The 13822-nt window shown below is 43.3% G+C and overlaps 1 pseudogene; it reads right to left on the bottom strand.

Moving 5' to 3' along the window:
• Positions 1–7886: 7886 nt before the first annotated feature.
• On the bottom strand, positions 7887–12427 carry LOC118623428 (annotated as a pseudogene).
• Between the last annotated feature and the right edge of the window lie 1395 nt (positions 12428–13822).

The raw sequence follows: 13822 nt of genomic DNA, 5'->3' as shown, positions 1-13822 counted from the left end.
TGGATTTCTTCAAATCCTTTCCCCTGAAATGGCTAAAATTCTGTCTCGTGGCCATTAATAGTTGTAATGCTGTGATTTATTGTTACTGAGTTCATCGTTTGATTCACTTTTCCCTCTACCACATGAACGTTCTCTATCTGCTTTTACATCAGTAAACGACTATTTTGTGGATCAGAAAAAGCAAGACAACCATATATTGAGCCTTCTGCTTTGAAAAAAAGCAAGATGGTCCCCTCCCCTTCGCCTGTTACTGACAATCTCTTGCCTGAAAAGAAACACCTGGAACAGACAGGATACTCTAAATTTTAAAAATGACTAAAGATGCCTATTTCCCAGCTAACATGGAAGACTTTACCATTGACAATACTAGCCCTGCTTTTAATCCTTCCTTCTTCTACATAAAATTATTAAATATTCAATTAATGAGTCACCCCTGTTCTTGATGGCACTCAATCCAGAATGGACCTGTACTTTCTTTAAACCCTCCTTAGACCCAGCAAAAGGGAGAAAGGAAAATTTTCTCCCTTTCCTCCTAATTTCCAGGTTTCTGCTGTAGTCTACTAATTCCTGTTTCTCCGGAATGGTCCATTGACTCTTTTCACTGGGGCATGATGAGATAAAGTGCCGGAACCCTGGTCTGAGCCAGGTGGCCTGAGCCCGTTTCACTCACCTGTCCTTCCTGTCCGCAGGCTCCTGGCAGCTCATTCGGGTGGAGGCCTCGGGCCAGCAGATGGGGTTCGTCTCCCAAGAAACCTGGGATCACCTGTCTCTTTGGGATATGTGCTTTGTATCATACCAGGATGAATATACAGGAGTAAGCAAAGAGGTTTACAGTTCGTATGGAAAAAGACATGCAGGTCATAAACATACAAGAATAAACTGTTGCATGTACTCACAACTGTAAGCCTACTTTTGCCCACCTCTTCATAGCAGACTTTCCAGCGTAGGTAAGAGAAGGCTACTGTAGGGGCCTTATCAGAGCTGAAATGTTTCAGGTGCCTACAGAGTTTACATTTGCCCACTAGGAACTTAGTAAACACTGGGTTTTAGTTTTCAAGGAAACAGAAACTCTTTAAAATGTTAGTGTTTTCTCCCCGATGAAACAATGGAGATAGGGACACCCTCAATTCGTCCAAGTGACTCGGTATTGCTTCTGTTTGAATTGTCCTGTAGCACAGGTGTTTCTGCCCATAGGGCATCCTTTGGAGGTCCTTTTCTTTCCCATCCCCAGGGCACTTGCTTTCCTCTGCTCCTATTGGACCATCTGGATCCCGGCTCACCATCATTCACAACCATCTTCTACATAGCTATTTGAGGGGACTTTTCAAACAAATTGTATTATGTTATCCTTTTTAAAACTCTTTGACATATAAGTCCTAGTTCTTTAAAATGGCCATCAAAGGCTTGGTCCCTTGAGAAAGTAAAAGGCATCCCAGGCAGCTACTGAACACAAACCAAGCTTACAGAACAAGGATCAGACAGCCTCTCCACAACCACACCTGCAACAAACAGACAAGGATACGCTAAAATTTTTTAAATGACTAAAGATGCCTATTTCCCAGCTGACATGGAAGACTACCGCTGACAAGGCTAGCCCTGCTTTATCCTTCCTTCTCTTAGATAAAACTATCAAAGACCCACTTACTGATCACCCTGTTCTTGATGGCACTCGGTCCAGAATGGGCCTGTACTTTCTTTAAACCCTTCTTAGAAAGACCAAACAAAAGCCCCAATCCTGTAATGAGCCCCTCCCAACTCCCTCAGCTGCTCCACAAACCTTCTGCTGTTCATTCCCTTGCTAAATCTACCTCCCTGCCGCCTAAGATTAGGTTATCAATAGTTTTGATCCATTGGCTTTAACATCTCTCCCCTCCACATGCCATTTCCTTGGCTTTTTTCAAAATCCAACTCATATGCCAACTTGTGTGAACACTTCCAAGAACCTATGTACTTTCTTGGGTCAAGTTCCCATTGTCTTGTGTTAACTCTGAGCTAGAGTCTGCAGAAGCTCAACATCTGTGAACATTGAAGGCCAGGTTCAAGTTCTGGCTAGCAATGCATGACCTTGAGAAGCTTACTTATTACACACATTAAGGATGAACTGGCAAATGTTATACCCCTAAAAATTCTATTTTCAGTACTACCCATTGACACTTAAATGACCCCCAAATCAACTGCACACATTTACGATCCTGAAGCTTAGAACAATAAATGTCATTTTCTTATTTGGAGCTTAATAAGACAACATCCAAAACTAGTAAATCATGTTCCGTTTCTTTTGCCTCTTTGCTTCCCTAGCTTGTAAACTGGGACTTACCAACTTTATTCTAGAGCATGGTTGTGAAACGTGTATAAAGAATTAGCTCTTGAGACAGAACCAGCAGAGGGTCTGCAGAGGAGGTGCAGATTTCAATCCTTAGACTCTATCCTGACCACTTGGATAGGTCTCTACCAAAATCTGTGATAATCACAGATGGTCTCTACCAAAATCTGTGATAATCCTCAGAGTTCATGGAATGGATGAAAGAGTCTCTGAATCAGTGATTCACAGCCTGTGATGCACACCAGACTCACCTAAGGAGCTTTTAAAACATATGCCTGCGTTTCACCCCCACCAAACTCTGGAGTCAGGCCTGGTTATTGGTAACTTTTTAAAAGTTCTGTAGGTGATTCTAATAGTCAGGGCAGAACATCACTGATCCGATTCTTGTCCAGAAAGATCCTCTTAAAAACAAAGTATTCTCCAGTACTGTAGAATGGATAATAGAATAAGCATGGACTTCTATATCTAATAAATGATCAAATTTTATGAAGACCCAAAACACCCCTTCACAAGGGCAGGATCCCTCCAAACTAAACAAGTAAATGATGGAAAGAGTCACAATAAAATTCAAGCTGTAGAAATTAAAAACATCAACAAATTTGGAAATGTATACTGTGTACAGATCAAGGAATTTGGAAATGAAATGGGTCCAGAAGCTAATTATATGGAAATATTTCCATTTGCACATTTCTCCAGAAGGCAAAGTAGAGATTGCAACCAATATATCTATACAAGTGACAAGAATATTAAGTTTTCTATTATTCCCTAGTACACTACCTTTCTCAGCATGTTTTCTGTCCTAGTTCTTGTGAAGGTGAGAATAATATCAAACTCATTAATTGCCTACATGTTAGATACGATAAGACTTTAGTGGATGGTGTTAATTAAACTACAAAACAACTCCTCTTGCTGTGGTGTGCATTCCAAGTTAGAGCAATTAATTCACTCACTTAAACTGATCAAGATTTAATTACCATCACTCTGTGCAAATTACTCCACAATTAAAGTAATTTGGTTCATTCCACTTGCTGACAGTGTCATTGAACAGCCATTCACAACCCAAAGAAGTGATAATTAACTTAAAGAATAGCTCAGGGCAATTTTACACAGACAAGTTCACTGTTAGTTATTCCTAAAATACTGAGTGAGGTGAGGGTGGCGAGAGGGAATTCTGGGAGAATTCTTAAACAAAAATTATAAAAATAAGCAAGACTTTAAGGGCTTTTTCTCCCCAAAATAAGATTCCCAGCAATTTAAATTATTGTGGTAGCTATCATTATAACCTAACCATAAATTAGTGTCATGGGCAAAACAAATAGAACTTGAAAAAAATTAAGCACTTAAATACTGGTTAGAGCTAAAAACACTGTGGGGGATTGCTGCCTACCTGGGTACGAAAGGAACACTCAGAATCTTCAGAGAGAAACCCAAAAGGTGTTTAGGATCGCAAAACTTGTTGGGAAGAAACTTTGGGGCGCACGCATATGCGCACACACACATACATGGTCCACGGAGATGAACAGTTGTCGCTGCTTACCTGTGAAATCATTGTTTTATAGAGCAGTTAATAAACGGATTCTCTAACCAGAGAAAATTCACTTAGGAATTTGAGACAGCGTTATCGGGAAATGTGAGAACAAAGCATGGGGCATGTGATTTGCCCAAGATCACAGGTCTAGAGAGGGGGAGAGGTGGGTTTGGACTCGCATCTCCTTGGAAGGTTCATTCAGAGGCAAATTACATTGACCTGAGCATCTCCTTGGAAGGTTCATTCAGAGGCAAATTACATTGACCTGAGCAGACCTGAGTTAAATTGTTTTTGTGAGCAAGGTCCAGATGGAATTTGAGTTGGCCTTCCCACTGAAGGGCCACGTGAATCAAAACACAAAGGTGATGGTGGCTGGGCTAGGAGCCCCGCTTCTAAGGGAAATATTCACGGAGGCAATAGAGCCTTCGTACACTCCGAGGACGACAGCATTTGAAGGGTGGTCCTTGAGCATCTGTCTCCTGAGTCCTAAGTGTGGAGTTGGGAAGAAAGTAAGAAACCACTTCTCCTGTCCTTTCCTCAGGTTTTTAAAAAAATTCTTTTGGATACAACTTGAATTTTCACCTTTAACCATATTTTACATGAAACCTCTGTGAAAGATTCCAAGAGTGAGGCTTCCTTTCAGGTGCTGTGGGTGGTCCACGGGGGGGGGGGGGGCAGCCCCCAGCCCCCAGCCCCCAGCCCCCAGCCCTTTGAGGAGGCCTTGCGCATGTCTTCACCATTAAACTAGTAAGGAAGTTGGTGGGACTGAACACCTCCTAAACTCTTAAACTCTCAGTATTTAAGAATTAGGGGGTGAGGGGACTTGGCCAGGATCACAGGTCTATTAGTACCAGACCTGGGGCTGGAATTTGTCTGCCTAGATCATGCCATTGTCACTGGACAAGGACTAAAGCAAACTATGGCACAGGTGGCTCTAATCAAAACATGGTGTGTTAACCTATTCGTGACATTTCCTTCGATGCATAGAAAACTTAGCTTAACTCATGGCTCAGCCTTCTCTCAGAATTCCTTCCGAAATTCTTCACTGATCCCCTGAGAAAGGGATGTTAAAATAGTCAAGGGATAAGATGTATACCCTCAGAAGATTATTTCCTGGCTATAATAGAAGAAGAAAATAGGGATCTATGGACATATTGGATTAAACATAACATTAACATTAAGTTCATGTTTCTTTTTACTTCTTAAATGTGGTTTCTAGTAAATTTAAGACTATGTGTGTGGTTTGCATTATATGACTATTGGACAGAACATCTCTACAATGTTGGTAAAAGGCTTTAATAAAGTGAAAATGGTGGGAATTTTAAATGAGAAAATAGGAATCAAGGTGGGAAATGATATGGTCATCTGAGTATGTGTATGTACATTTTAGGGAAAAGTAAGTTATTAAAGGTGTAGATATACAGAATACCGTCCTGTTAAATGTCCATTAAGAACATATAGATTGAATTATCTTGTTAAGGTAGCAAGTAGTTATTGAGTACCAGGCATTGTGCTTGACACTAGTTTTCAAAAGCTTGATCCTTCTTACCGCTCATTGGCCAGAACTCAGTTGCTAATCCCCAGAGGATAATAAAATCACCATAAATCTGGGGGGAAGCAACCACCTTTCTTGAAATCTGCTTATAACCTGACCAAAATCTTGTTTGCTTTAGAAAGTATGCTTTTAAAAATTGACTTTTTTAAAAGGCGAAAGATTTATGCGATCTGAAGAGAAACCAGAGTATAAAAAAAATTGACTTTTTTAAAAGCAGAATAAAGGGAACATGGCTGAATGCCACAGAGTGTACCCCAGTATCCAGATTTTAAAATGAGCAGGTTCATAGCATTCAATATTATAGATCCCTTAAATTAATAACTAAAATGTCATTTAGACAAAACAATCATTTGGGCTCATTCACATTTGATCATTATCATCTCTCCCAAACTTCAACCACAGACATAAAGTTTAATTTAGCTGACATAGGACTCAAACAACATATACTTCATTCAGACTTAGATTAGGGGAAAAAAGTTTCAAATTAAAAGATACACAGAAGCCTATGGCCCCTTTTTCTTTATTTTTTCAATGCCAAGGAACTGGATGTACCTTAGCATTGCCTCCTTAATTGGAAGGTGACAGAGGCAGGTGGGGACTTAATGCTTTTGTAGAAGATAGATTCCTTGGATGTGGTATACTTCTTACACTATGAGGATATATAATAAACCATAGTGATATATTTGTAAGGATGTATAATAAACTAGTGTCACGTCTTTCTCTGGCGACGGACTCAGTTTTGTGGCCACTTGCAGCACGGGCTGAAGTACAAATGTATAACAGTAAACTTGTTCATAGGTGTAGTAATCCATCTTCTTAAGGCCTCTAAGAAGGTATTTTAGAATATAGGAAAAAGACAATTCCACTGGATTGATTCAACAAGCTTTATTACACAAGAGCGAGGCACATTTAGTAATCGGTGGATGTGGACATGATTCATACTAACCTTGCACATTTAATACCATTAATTTGTCAAAACTAATAATATTAATTCATTAAAAAATGAGATTAAACCGGGCACCCCTTGTGGCCATAATCCGTGACTGATGGCTCTGTGACTGGGCGGCACAGCGCCTCCAGCAGGGCGGGCGGCCACCTGTGGCAGACGCAGAGAGAAACCATCCCGTGTCTCCTGACTTCAGTTAAAGCATCTTTAAAAAAACTGCTTGTCTCACTGCACTCCTTGAATGTTATATTTTAACAGCCAAACAGATGACTTCTATTTAAAGCCAACAGGGCAGAGTCACACAATTATTTTTCTAAACGGTATTTAATGGAAATCAGCAGGTAAAAAGAGCCCAACCAGGCTCACAAAAGGATGGTCGCTGCAGTTGACTTTGTGACCATGTAAATCGGGCATCGTTAAACGCAGCCGACCAGAAATGGGACAACATGGTGTCTCTGAATGATGAAGGACACCCACTTGTTTCTTATTTCCCTCTCTTGCTTCTCTGCACTATACCAACACGCCATACCTGCTTTTCTGTCCTTCTGCTCATTTCCTGGTGTCTGCGATGAGGGAGGAAGTCGGCGGTAGAGCATACGCAGGTGAAGGGGAAAAGGCCATCTTCCCCGTGGAGAGTTTGCCCTTAGGAGCCGAGGCGGTGCGTGGGAAAGAGCACACGCTGCCCTGCGGTCTGGCAGCCCAGCCTCTAGTTCCAGCCGGAATTAGATTAACTAGCTCTGTGACCCTAGCCAAGTTACTTAGCCTCTCTGAGCTTCTATTCCCTCTTCTGTAAAACAGAGATAACTACCTAAATGCTTATAACATTGTCATGCGAATAAACTGAAAAAAAACAAACATTAAGACTAGCAGATGGTTATTTTAAAACTGATAGCTAACTGTGTTTGTGCAGCACGGTGAGGCAGGCAGTCCATAAACACTCCCTCCCTTCTTCCTTATTTAAATGGCTGATTTTCCGGGCAACGGCCTGAGGGAGTGGTGCAAGGGGAGGGCCCCTTTCCTCCAAGTGAGGCTCCTCTCTCTAGGCTTCGGTCTTCTGTTTAAAGCATTTGTTTTCAAGGAAAAAAACAAACAAAAAACTGAAATGTCTCCAGGCTGAAAAATGTGGGTAAACAACTGATGTGGGAATTAAGCTCTAATGGTAGTTTAGTCGCCAGTTTATGTATAGAGAAGGGGGACACTCTGCCCCCATTAATAGATAATATGTTCACCTAGAAAAATTGACTGCAGCCAAAAAATGCAAAGCAGGTCTCCATGAGCTTGTATTTCCTGTAAGGTGGAAGTAATGCACTGCCCACTTAATGCCCATGTTCCTGACCCAAGCTAAGGGGCTGGAAAAAGAACCTTGGAACAGTCCCAAGCGAATTCGGGAAGCCAGAGCAATAATGAAACCTAGCATTTCTCAAAGTTTTAAGTGGGGATAGTCCTAGCTGGGTAGTGCTTTTCTGGGGGTTTCTCGGCATGGTTCAAGCCTCACAGACCTTCAGAAACCAGGCTGCCCAGTGTGAGACTTGTCTTATGTCCCACAGCGGGGAGAATAAGTAGTGGAACTTGAAGTAGTTCTCTGATTCTTGGCAGATGGCCGTTCAAATACATCTCGTACCCCAGCTGCCTTTTGTGTAAAGAACCTCAGGTGCTGGCCCCAGGCTGCGTCAGAGGAGGCGGTGTCCTGCTCGATCCGCAAGGTGGGTGTAGTTGGTACAACCAGAGCACCCGACGTTCTTGACCTGCCTGACTTTGGGAAGAATGGTTTTGTTGAAATGATCCTCCAGGGTCGGTACACTGGAATCTCTCGTATACTTCCTCACCCTCATCCGTGAAGAAGGCACCCTGGTGATAATAGTCCTGTCAGAACTGTTTATTTGCCCTTGACAGCTTCATTGGTAATAACTTTGCCATTTCCCAGAGCTCAGCTTGCCCCTCTCCTCAGCCAGGTTTCACATGTGTCCGGTTTCTGCATTCTCTTTCTCAGACACGTCCCCGTCCCTCTCGATTCTCCTCAGCCCCCCAACTTTCCATGCTCACATTCCTTTTCATCATTTCCATTGTCAGTAGTCGGTGTATCCAGTGCGGCCAGGGATCGCTTGTTCTCCTCCAGCTCTCTCTTGGTTTCTCTTCCATGATCTTGAGTGTGTACTTGTGCCTCTTCTCAGCCATGCGTTTGGCCTCCTGCTCCAGCTCCTCCCATCTCAATGCTTCAGCCTCATGCCCTTGAACTGTTTGTTACTCGGTCCTTCTTTCGAATGAAGACTGGCTTAAGGCTCCATCTCAACGTCACTGACTGTGTACTCTTCATACTCAGACTGGTTCTGACTCCTCCCAGAACGTCCCTCGTCTTCCATTTCCACGACTTCCATCTCTCCATTTTTTCCCTCTCCTGGGCTCGTTGACACATCATGCCACCAGCGGTTCTATTTCCTCCTCTTCCTGAGTCACCTCCTCCGACCACTTCAGGTTCCACTATTTTCTGATGTCGAGCCAATCTCGCTTCCCTATATTCACAAATATGGTTCTGCAAACGCCATAGTCGAGGGTCACTAGAATCCTCCAAGGTGCTGCTTCTTGTCTTTGGCCTTTTTTTTTTTTTTTTTTAAATGACCTGAAACTCTTTGTGCTCCTCATCTGAGGACTCCTCCGTAGGGGCATAATCTGGCCTCCTTTCTGACACACAACGTTTTACCTTCACTTTGTTCATCTAAATCTCACCTTTCTCATTGTGAACCCAACGGTGCCAGCCACGTATTTATCATGTTCCCAGGGACTGGCACATAGTAGGCACCGAGGTTTGTTGACTTAAGGCACCAATTTGAAATGCCCCCGAGCAGAGAAGTTTTGGTATCCCCCTAAGTAAGACCCTTTCTTATAATTCTCTGTGGATGATGGTGAATGTGGCACCGTTGGCTGCTATTCCGTTGAACAACATTAAAATAGCCTCTGCTTAGGGAAATTAAAAAAAAAGAAGCAGGATGCTAACTCTGACTCAGCCTTGCTACTTTGCTAAGTGATGTTTTTTAGAAGGTTTGGAGACCGTATACTTGAAAATATTATTTCAACAGCTAGATGTAGAAAACAATTCCAAAAGAACTCTTGTCTCTTCCTCCATGTGAACCTTTGCTAATATGTTCTTAGCCCCAGAGACCTGATTCAAATCCCTTGCATTTAAGTAGCAAGTTACTGGGACTAAGTTTCACTTTTTGCTGAAATGATGTTTTTTCCTTAGGAGACATGGGATGCTAGGAGATGAAATGAGGAATATTTTAGCAGTTGGAAAACAAATCATTTTTGTGAGCCTGTGTATATGCACACGTAGACGTAAGAGCTGTGGAGGAAAGATCTTTTTTTTTCAAGACAGCAGCTGATGAGAGAGACCTCATTGCCGAGCTCCGGAAGGACTGGGTGAAACAATCATAAATAAGACTTTTCTTCTAGGCTAGTGACAAGTCCATCACAGGGAAGCCCTGAGGATTAGTTTCTGAGGCAGTCCCACTTGTATTTATTTTAATATTATTATTTTTTAAAATATGTTTTAATTTATTTTTTAGAGAGAGAAACATCAATGCGAGAAAGAAACATTGATCAGCTGCCTCCTGCACGCCCCCTACCAGGGATCATTCCCGCAACCTGGGCACGTGCCCTGACCGGGAATTGAACTGGGACCTCGCAGTTCATGGGACGATGCTCAGTCCACTGAGCCACACCGGCCAGGCAGAGGCAGTCCCACTTTTAAATAGTTTGTCCCTTGGCACGTCACATGTTTGTGTCTTGATCTGTCATGTGAAACATGAGCTACTGGTGATTATTGGTAAACTTTCTGTTAATGTTCTGAACCCATTGAGGGTCAGCATCAATGAGGAATTCAAAGTTTGGCCATTCCCTCCTCCCTGTTGTATTCTGTCGCTTTTCTTTGTAATAAGTTTCCAGGGGTGCAGCTCACGTTTTCTGGCCAGGGCACTTCTGTGTTCCACCAGAGATTGTCGTGCTCACGGGGACAGTCGGTTTCTTAAATTAAGAATCTTCTTGGGAGTCGCTAATGGTTAACAAACACACACATTAGATCCCCTTTATCTGAAATCACTGCTCTTGATCACAGATATGCTGAGCAAATGGATGTAGTTACAACTTTTCCCTCAATAAGCAAAAAAAGGTTTTGGGAACTTTGACTAAAATGCGTATTTTAAAAGATCCTATAGTGATCAAAACTTTCTTTCTGAGGCTTTCTTTCAAATTTTAATTTGAAAATTACAAGGAACAAGGCTAACAGAGGGCAGTTAATCAGTGCTTTGCCTCATCTTCTGGCTTCAGTTCCAAATTTTCAACAAATAGCAGTTTGGGGTGTTTCTTTAAGATGGCATCTGGCTGATGGGTTCTGGAGACTTTCTCTAGTCAGAACCATAGCATCTCAACACACCCGCGTCCCTAATCCTAGGGTGGGCTCGAATGCAACCAGACTGTGCGAAATGTTTTCATTTCCTATTGACTAGTTGTGTACTTCCCTTGCGTTAATCCCTTGTTAATGGGCATTTTCTTCCAGCAGCTGAGATGGAGTTGTGTCGTCTTTGTGATTCTAGCAGATTTTATTACTTGGATATCTTTGTTTTCATTATTTTGAGATTTTGGGATTTTGTCTGTTTCACTGATATTGATTCTCTCAGTTAGAGATGGCCCAGCCCCCAACTGTTTCTGTTTGTGTTTGATCTACAAGCAGTGGGAGGGCACCCCCAGGCTGCGCATGTTTTGGTCTGGCTTCAGCTGGGAAAGGCATGGCAAGAGCCATTAGCAGCTTTCTCAACCGAAACAGACGAATGTGGCTTTAAACCTGGGTAGGGGACTTGCATTTTGTCATTTAAACGACCTCCGGTGGTGTTCTGGGGCACGCATTGTGGAGGGCAATGTGGACTTTTGAAGAGCCTTGGCAATCACTTTGTGAAAAATCCAGTTCCTTCCTTTAGCTGTTTGCTCGGCCTCCCTCTGGCGCGGCGGCTGTGGGCGATTCAGTTAAGCTCTCAGCCCTCACTTCCCTTCCCTCTACAGCGATGACACTAGACCTGGTGATCTTCAACTTCTCTCCCCCACTGATTAATAGATGGAAAAGAAATAACATTTCTTAAGCTGTTATTATATGCTCAGGTGTTTAAATATTTTATTTCAATGATATAATTATTTCACTTAGCAATAACCCTGCGGGTAATTATCCCATTTTGCCAATGAGATAACTGAGTTAAGATATAGGTACATGGCCCTGGCCAGTTTTGTGCAGCAATTAGAGCATTGGCCAGCGGACCAATGAGTCTCGGGTTCGATTCCAGTCAAGGGCACGTACCTCCGTTGAGGTTTGTCCCCAGCCCTAGTTGGGGTCGTGAGGGAGGCAATCAGTTGATGTGTCTCTCTCATATCGATGTTTCTCTCTCCCCACCCCCCACTCTATCTGAAGATGAATAGAAAAATATCCTCAGGTGAGGATTAAAATATATATGTGTGTGTGTGTGTATACATATATATGTACATGTTCTATAATTTATGCTGAGATATAGTTTGTAATACAACTGCTTAGTGTATGGGAAGATGCACCTTCTCTCCCCATTAGGATTATAAACTCCTAGAGGGGGAGACACCATTTGGCAGACCCCAAGCAATTGGCTCTTGGCGTTGAGAAGGCACCAGCTGTGGGTTGCGTCCAGGTAGCAGGCACTTCCGACAGCTGTCAGGAGAACTCGGCTCTTCACCGGGGATTCTAGCTGCTCACTGCCCTGTCGTCCGACTAATGGCCAGAAGATGTTCCTGTCTGCTCCGGGCCCCTTTCAGGTGCCCTCTCCTTTCACTTCGTCGATGCTTAACCTTTCTTAAGAGATACAGAACAAAACATACATTTTTAAACATGTTTATTAATTATTAGAATTAGTAAGGATTTTACAAAACAGGAAACCTGTTGGCAAAAATACTTAATGGCTGCACAGCTTAAAGATCTAACCTAACTTGGCCAGAGGTTTCACAGTCGTCGTCATAAACGCTATCTGAGGACGCCTGCTTCTGAGCTCCCCTCTTCATCACCAGCAGCATCTGTCTTTGCAGGGGGCAGGACCTGGGCCGGAGGCTTTCTCACCCGGAGATAGTCTGGACCTGCCCGTCTGCTCCTCTGAGCCCAGAGGACTTAGCTTGGATCCTCTTCAAACTCTTTTTTACATTTATGTTCAATATGCAGAAAAGGCTGGAGGCTTACGGTTGAGGATGTTGGAGAACACCGACTGTTGGTGTCAAGAATTCAGCTCTGGCCCCAAATCTCCCATTCCCACCCAGAAAACGTGAACTCCTGTGGTTAACCGAGCTGCTTCTTCTTAGAAGACAGTTCGGAAACACCGTCGATGGCCCCTCCTCGCATGTCCTTTGGGGTGTTGATCATTTTATACTAAAAGCAATTTATTAAAGAATTATTTCCAACCTGTTCAAGTGCTCTCCCTGAAAAGTGTTCTAGTAAGTACAGTTTTCTCCATCTTCCAGTTCTGGAGACGCTGCAGCAGGGTTTCGGCACATGTTTTGCTGAGACACCCTTTAATCCAGCTTGGGGCCTTGGTGATATGGTTTGATGTCCTCCTGCCCCCAGCTACCCTTTCACGGACTGACTTGTCAGGATGTTTGAAGATTGCCATTAAAATTTCTCAAGAGGGTATGATTCTCAGAAAAAAAAAAAATTCTCAGGATGTTATCTCCAGATCAGTCATTCTGAACCCTGACGGCATATCCAAATTCCTGCAGGAGCTTAAGAAAATCCCCAATGCCCAGACTGTACCCTAGACCAATATTTCAGAATCTCTGGGCACGGACCCAGGCAGGAGTACTGGTAAAAGCTCCCCAGATGCTCCCAGTGTGCAGCCAAGGCTGAAAACCACGGCTTTGGAAGGACTCCGCGTATCTGGCTCTTACCTGCCCTTTGCACTATATTCATCTGGATCTGTGTACCTGAAATTTTCTATACATTCATCCGTTATCACCTGTTAAATTTGGGCTGCTTCATCGGCTGGTCTGCAGTGGTCTGAAGAAATAGACTCCTCCCTTTTTAGGGGAGGGGGGAGGAGCATGAGAAACCGGGGTGTAGCAAACCACCACAAACCTTGAGCTTGTCACCATGCCAGCTCTGTACTCACTGGGCTGCGAGGATACATGTGTCCTAACCCTGCCCAGGAGAAACAATTAGGAAAAAGTTGCCTCGTGGAGAAAAAGGACAAGAAAAAGCAGGGGACCGGCAGAAGAGGGCTCTGGGTCAAGGATTCACTGAGAGCCTGCGTCAGAAAGCGGATCTGATCTGCAGGGGCCCTGGCACTGTGCCAGCCCCTCCCCCAGCCCGACCGCAGTGCTGCTTTTGATGAAGTAGCTGCCCATTGTCGCACTTCAGGGACTTCCTCTGCTCTGTCTGTACCCGTCCTCGCCTAGACATCTACTTACTCAAAAGAAGTTTAA

Source organism: Molossus molossus, unplaced genomic scaffold (genome assembly GCF_014108415.1).
Source record: "Molossus molossus isolate mMolMol1 unplaced genomic scaffold, mMolMol1.p scaffold_m16_p_1, whole genome shotgun sequence".
NCBI lineage: Eukaryota > Metazoa > Chordata > Mammalia > Chiroptera > Molossidae > Molossus > Molossus molossus.
The sequence above is the reverse complement of the archived record's forward strand: the minus strand, read 5'-3'. Positions and strand labels throughout refer to the sequence as shown.